The 7,263-nt window shown below is 41.9% G+C and overlaps 1 pseudogene; it reads right to left on the bottom strand.

Moving 5' to 3' along the window:
- Window positions 1–300: 300 nt before the first annotated feature.
- LOC139824415 (putative nuclease HARBI1) lies at window positions 301–4,234 on the bottom strand (annotated as a pseudogene).
- Window positions 4,235–7,263: the final 3,029 nt, after the last annotated feature.

Raw genomic sequence — 7,263 nt, 5'->3', positions numbered from 1 at the left:
CAGTGTTTATTTTTGCAAAGTATTAAGTATAATATGTGATACATTATTTTATTTATAGCATGTGATACGTAACACAAAAGTATTAAATGTTAAATATTGCTTTAAAATTTATTAGTTTAAACAAATATCCATATGAAAATTAAATTGATACAATTAGAAGAAGTTTATGTCAATTTATGTTGTTTTCAATGTGTTACAAGAGTTTATTTGCGTATTACATAAATATATAAAAATGTAATAGAGCTTCTATATAAAAAGACTTAATATACATGTAACTATGCTGAAAAAGTATTACAAAGATTAAATAAAGATTATTTTGACAAATCGCGCTTTCTTTGAATAAAACAACTTATCTATAAAATATATCTAGGATGTGTATGTAGGTGGTACACCTCTTTCAGAGACAAACATCGATTGTGAGGCTCGATTCCTGAATTCATTCGGAAGAGCGAAGCCTATGCGAAAAGTGTGCTCTTACAATAAAGTTGCAAGTTGATTAGCTTTTAGCCAATTTAAACCGTTAAGTAGAGTCTATAAAAATATCTGCAGTTATGACTTTATTTGTTTGCCCACACACTATAGACATATCATACAACATATAATGTATATCTATCTCTATTTTATCTCTAACTTATATCTGTATCTTATTCATATCTACGTAACTTGTCCATATTATCTATATAAAATACAACTTTTCTGTATATACAACTCTTATTGAAATATTTTATATAATTTATCTGAACAGTCTTTCAATAAGTGCTGCTCTTATCGCAAAACCTTCACCCGGTTGCCAATGTGGTTCATTATTTGGCATATCGATTTCATTATATTGTTCTTCTTGTTCTTTCTCTTCTAAAATGTCATTAAAGGTTAATGCCAAATTATGTAGTACGGCACAAGCGACTACAATTGTAGTTGAACAAATCAACTTGTTGCTTAACCCTCTCGATAGGCATGGAAATCTACGCTTCCAAACTCCAAACGTTCTTTCGACAACCTGACGTGTTCTTCTATGAAGTACGTTGTAACTGTAATAAGAAATATTTGTATTTAATATTAAATTTATAAACCCTAAATTAGCTGTATTTTTTAAATATTTTTAAAAACATTTTTGACAATAATTTTAACAGTTGGTAACAATATTCTTATATATATATATATAGCAAATTAGAATTTCAAAATGATGAATTATTACAAATATATAATACTAACGCGTTTTCCTCCTCTGTTCGTGGATTTTGAATTGGAGTTAAAAGAAATGGTAAACAAGGATACCCAGCTTCTCCTATTAGAGTACCTGTAAGTTGCCGTTCAACATATCTCATGTATATCCTAAAGTTTTGAAAAATTCGACTGTCATGCTGTCCACCCGGCCATTCTGGTACAATATCCAGAAATTCTGTTCTAGGGCCTACGACAGCCTGTATACAGATACATAAAAGAAAATATAATTAGTAAGTATTAATATTTATAGCAAAATATGTATATAATAACATTAATTATATTAACATCAATTATATAACATATAATAATCAATAACTGTTTTTTCTAAAAAATTATGCCATTACAATAATTGTATATTTACAAGTCTATTTATACATACCTGTACATTTAAAGAAAAATATCCCTTTCGGTTTCTGTAAATTTCTTCAACGTTATGAAAATTAGTACCGACTAAGCGTATATGCGTACAATCAATTGCTCCTTCGATACCAGGCAAACCAATACCTCTATTACCACGTCCAATATCTTTAAAAAGTCTTTTATTTTCTTGTATAACATCTGGTGAAGAAGGCATCTTTATAATTTCATTTAAGTCTTGCTAAAAATAGAGATACTCGAAAAACTATTCTTGAAACAGTTGGCTGTGAGACGATTATCGTATCTCCAAGTACTTGCTGCAAAAATATTAAACTATATTAATACCATAATATTGCAAAAAAGATTTGTGTAAAACATTCTCTAAAATAATTATATTTTTCTTATACATAATTGTGTGCTTTCTATTTACTGACACAAGTAGACACAAGTGTCTCTGCCTTGTTACTCATTGAATGCAAAGAAAGATTTCTAATGATATTTGTGTCGACTTGTGTCAATAAATGGAAAACACCCTATATATATACAGGGTGTTCGATATAAAAGTAACCACCCAAATATGGGGGGTAGATTGGGTCAAACTGAAAAAAAAAAGTCTCGTACCATTTTGCAAAATTCGCAATAGTTAACGAGTTATTAAATAAAACGTCTGAGCGAATGAGCGCACAAAGAGCGATAGAGGCGGGCCTCGGCGGCTGGCTGGGCTAGCACGGTGCCCGGCGCGCGGCGAGCGGTGGGGGTCGAGAGACGAGCGGCGAGCGGGGCGCGGCGCGGCGCGGCGAACGTCGAGCGACAGATGTTATACACTGCGGCGAAAAAATATTAGAGCCGGCCCATACTAAACTTACGATAATTCCTTCGCGTAAACGGGATTTTGTAGTAACTTACAATAATTTACTTCGCGTAAACGAGTGAATTATCGTAAGTTACTACAGAAGTAACGCGCTCGCGTAAACGTAGTAACAGGTAGCACACGTATTGCATAGGCATTGCCGTAGCGTCTTACGCCTTAGATAATATTAATTAGTTTAGCTTGAATTATGTGTAATAGAAACATTTAATTTTAGTAAATTTAATTATTTTGCATGTTAAAGTTTACGAGGTTTACCAAGCTTTACTTTAACTTTTGTTTATGTTAGAATAACTTTAATGGTGCGTGTCCATCTGCGAGTAAAACTCTCGAGAGTAGCTCTCGAGTTGATTCTCGCATCAAATGGACATATTCCTGGAGAGTACCTAACGGAGAATGAATCGCAGCTCTCGGCGAGCGAACTTGTCAAGACCTACTCGCAAATCGACACGACGTTATTTAGAACATAACGTTACGCAGAACATAAAAATTTTAAAATTTTTTTATTTCTGTCACAGTAGTTATAAAGTATCGTATTCCACAATAGTTCATGATTTCCGCATTATTCAATAAGTTCCTTTGTGTCATCAAAGGAACAAACTTTTGCCATCTCGGTTTTTACTCTCAACATGTAGCTCTCAAAATACAAACAGCGTTCGAGCTTGGCGAGCTGATCTCCGAGAGTAAAATAACGTCGTGTCGATTTGCGAGTAGGTCTTGAAAAGTTCGCTCGCCGAGAGCTGCGATTCATTCTCCGTTAGGTACTCTCTAGGAATATGTCCATTTGCGAGAATCAATCTCGAGAGCTACTCTCAAGAGTTTTACTCGCAGATGGACACGCACCATTAAAGTTATTCTAACATAAACAAAAGTTAAAGTAAAGCTTGGTAAACCTCGTAAACTTTGACATGCAAAATAATTAAATTTACTAAAATTAAATGTTTCTATTACACATAATTCAAGCTAAACTAATTAATATTATCTAAGGCGTAAGACGCTACGGCAATGCCTATGCAATACGTGTGCTACCTGTTACTACGTTTACGCGAGCGCGTTACTTCTGTAGTAACTTACGATAATTCACTCGTTTACGCGAAGTAAATTATTGTAAGTTACTACAAAATCCCGTTTACGCGAAGGAATTATCGTAAGTTTAGTATGGGCCGGCTCTAATATTTTTTCGCCGCAGTGTATAACATCTGTCGCTCGACGTTCGCCGCGCCGCGCCGCGCCCCGTTCGCCGCTCGTCTCTCGACCCCCACCGCTCGCCGCGCGCCGGGCACCGTGCCAGCCCAGCCAGCCGCCGAGGCCCGCCTCTATCGCTCTTTGTGCGCTCATTCGCTCAGACGTTTTATTTAATAACTCGTTAACTATTGCGAATTTTGCAAAATGGTACGAGACTTCTTTTCAGTTTGACCCAATCTACCCCCCATATTCGGGTGGTTACTTTTATATCGAACACCCTGTATATTATATCTTACATGTTTTATTATATAATTACATATATAATTACATACTTACTTGAAAACTGCCTGTTGCATAGAATCGTAAACAAATTAACAATTGACACATTGGAGGAATAGGAAGGCCACGGTTATTATCACGTATTAGTTCATTTTATATCTTAGGTAGAATTCCATATAGAATAGACTCTTTATTAAACCTAAACCGCCTTTTAAATTCTCGGTTGTAATCATATTCAAACGGATTCATCCAGTCTCTTATGTATCTTTTCGGAGCTCGTAGTACATAACCTCCATCGTCGTTAAAATCGATTTCATCCATTTCATCTAAATTAATATTTCTTATGTTCTCTATTTCCATTTTAAATAAAATATCGAATTTGTCACATCAAAGATAAAAATAACGATTTGTATCACTTAAAAAGCTGTTACACTTTACTGGTAAATATATAAGAATATCTTAAGTCTTCTTTTAACTCGACTTGGATTTTAATTGATTTTGTCTTGCTAGAGAAATGCTTAGGATTATCTTAAACGACTATGAATTTGACAGTAATAAGATAATCTTAAGATGATGCTTATGTGAAATAATATATGTTCATGAATCCCGTTGAAACGTCTTAAGATTTCCTTCAAATAAGATAGACTTTCATAAGTCACAGCTTGAACTTTCTCTTGAGTTCCGTCTCATTCACTGTCTGTGAATCTAGAGGGCATCTTAAGATCGAACTTAAGACAATCTTGAATATAAGAAGCGACTATGAATACCGCCCTAAGTCTGCATGTTACTAAGGCCCACCCAGTGGTGGCCAATAGCGCGGTGGATGTTGAGCGCGTGAAAGCACGTTGGTCAGTGGAGGAGGTCAGGCTCATGGCTCGCGCTGAGGCTGCAGCCACCTTAGCGGGAATTATTTTCATGAATCCTCATCTGCAGGATAAGTTCCCTCATAGGAGTCTCGAAGCTATCAAGGGTAAGCGTCGACAAGAGGCTTATCGCGAGATGATTAGAGTCTTCTGCCAAGAGCTGCAATCGCGAAACGCGGTTGGCATCGATGAGGGCGATAGGGACGGCGCGGCGATGATAAGAGCTGCTGCCGGCCCTGCGACCATAGAGTCTGACACAGTTGATCTAAACGCACATCAGCCTTCCCCTGAGCAAAGATCTCAGAGGCTGCGGGACATCATCAACCAGCTCATAGAGCAGAGCTCAGCGTCCCGTAGCTATCAGGCTGATACTCTTGTGGGCATCGCGAGAGATGCTCTACTGACGGGGGTGGTCGACGTCCAGGCCATCGAGAGATGGCTGGCCTTGATCTTCCCGCCGTCAGCTGTGCGCCCTCCACGGCGCGCCTCGACGAAGCAGCGCAATCCTCCTAACACAAAAGAGAGTAGGAAGCAGAAAAGAAAGAGAGAATATGCACATGTGCAGACTTTCTACAAGAAGAGCCCAAAGGCCTGCCTTTCGCACGTCCTCGAAGGCGGCTCGGAACGTGAGCGACCGTCCACTGTCGAATTCGACGCGTACTGGCGTCCCGTAATGGAGGCCTCTAGTGGCGCGGATGGAGACATGACGGCCTTGCGCGAGTCGTACGGGGAGGCGGGGCGGGTAGCGCGTACTAGCCGGAGCCGTCCACCGACAGCCAGAGGAATTCATCTCGAAGGCTTAGGTGAGGGCGCCGCCACTGGCCCAACTCGGGCGGCGGATAAGGCCTCGCTCTGGGATCCTATAAAGCTTATCGAGGTTCGAAGGATTTCGATCAAGACTGGTACAGCGCCCAGATTGGACCAGATTACGCCGAGGATGTGGAACGCCGTTCCCCTTGTTCTTCGTGCGCTTCTGTTCAATCTGCTGCTCCTGGCAAGAACGGTACCCTCGTCGATCGCCACAACAAGAACTGTATTTCTGGAGAAGGGAGGGATGTCTGACCGGCCATCACCGGCGGAATACCGACCTTTCAGTATAGGATCAGTTGTGGTTAGACACTTCCACAAAATTCTTGCCAAACGTTTAGCGGCCCTGGACGTGTTCGACACTCGCCAAAGGGGTTTTCGGCCGGTGGATGAGGTGTGTGAGAACGTCACAGTCCTGTCCGCCGTGCTCGGTGATGCCCGGAGGCGGTGTCGGACACTACATCTGGCGTGCGTTGACCTGTCGAAGACATTTGACACGGTCTCGCACCCAGCCATACATAGGACTCTCGAAGAGCTGAAGCTCCCTTGGGAGTTTAGGAAGTATATCAGGGCCGTTTATTCGGATGCGCAAACTGTGATAGGATCCGTGACCGATAATGTATCGGCCATTAAGATCGGCCGTGGCGTGAGACAGGGTGATCTGTTATCGCCGCTACTGTTCAATCTGGTCGTGGATAGAGCACTAGCAATTCTCTCGGAGGATGTTGGCTATCACTTGGGAGACGAGCTGATCAGCGCCTTGGGCTACGCAGACGACATTGTGCTCCTTGCCTCTGCCAGGTCCGGTTTGCAGGAGAACTTGACACGGCTTCAGGCTGCTTTTGCGCGCAGTGGACTTACAATTAACGCAAAGAAAACAGGTGTGCTGTCCATGGTGGCGTCCGGTAAAGACAAAAAGGTGAAGATTGACACAACACCGTACTTCACCGTGGGAGGAGCGCTGATTCCGCAAAGATCCCCTGTCGATATCTGGGCGTACCTGGGCTGCATGTATGAAGGTGCTAGGGAATTCGCTAATAATAGCCCTAGCTCACTCCATCGAGCTACTCACTAAGGCGCCTTTGAAGCCGCAACAGCGACTGAGGCTCTTACGTGACTTTCTCCTGCCACGGTATTATCACCGTTGGATAGTGGGAACCGTCACGGCCAAAACGTTGAGGGGCGTTGATATTATGGTGCGCAAGGCCATTAGACGATGGTTGCGATTTCCCCATGATGTTCCTGCTGGATATTTTCATGCGCCGATACAGAGTGGCGGGCTTGGTTTGCCTCTACTTAAGACTTTAATCCTATTCTGAAATTTGACCGATTGCAGCGGTTGTGTCGCAGCACTCTGCCCGCGGCGCGCGCCCGCCGCCGAAACCACATTTGTGGCTAGGCGGCTGGTTTGGTGTGAGAACCAGATGCGCATCCGGGGTAACAAGGTGCTTACGACCGCTGAGCTTAGACAACAGTGTGCAGCCTGGTTGCGCGAGTCGTGCGATGGGAACGGGCTCAGAAAGGCGGAAACGTCGAAGCTGAGTTCGCATTGGGTGTCGGCGGGAGTCGACCTCATCCCCGGAGCCGACTACGTGCACTATCATCACATACAGGCCAACTGTATTCCGTCTAGAGCGAGAGTCTCCCGAGAGTCTCGTGATAGGCGCGAGGTTCGCTGTC

Source organism: Temnothorax longispinosus, unplaced genomic scaffold (genome assembly GCF_030848805.1).
Source record: "Temnothorax longispinosus isolate EJ_2023e unplaced genomic scaffold, Tlon_JGU_v1 HiC_scaffold_363, whole genome shotgun sequence".
Lineage (NCBI taxonomy): Eukaryota > Metazoa > Arthropoda > Insecta > Hymenoptera > Formicidae > Temnothorax > Temnothorax longispinosus.
Note: the sequence above shows the minus strand (reverse complement) of the source record. Positions and strands in the feature narration are given on the sequence as shown.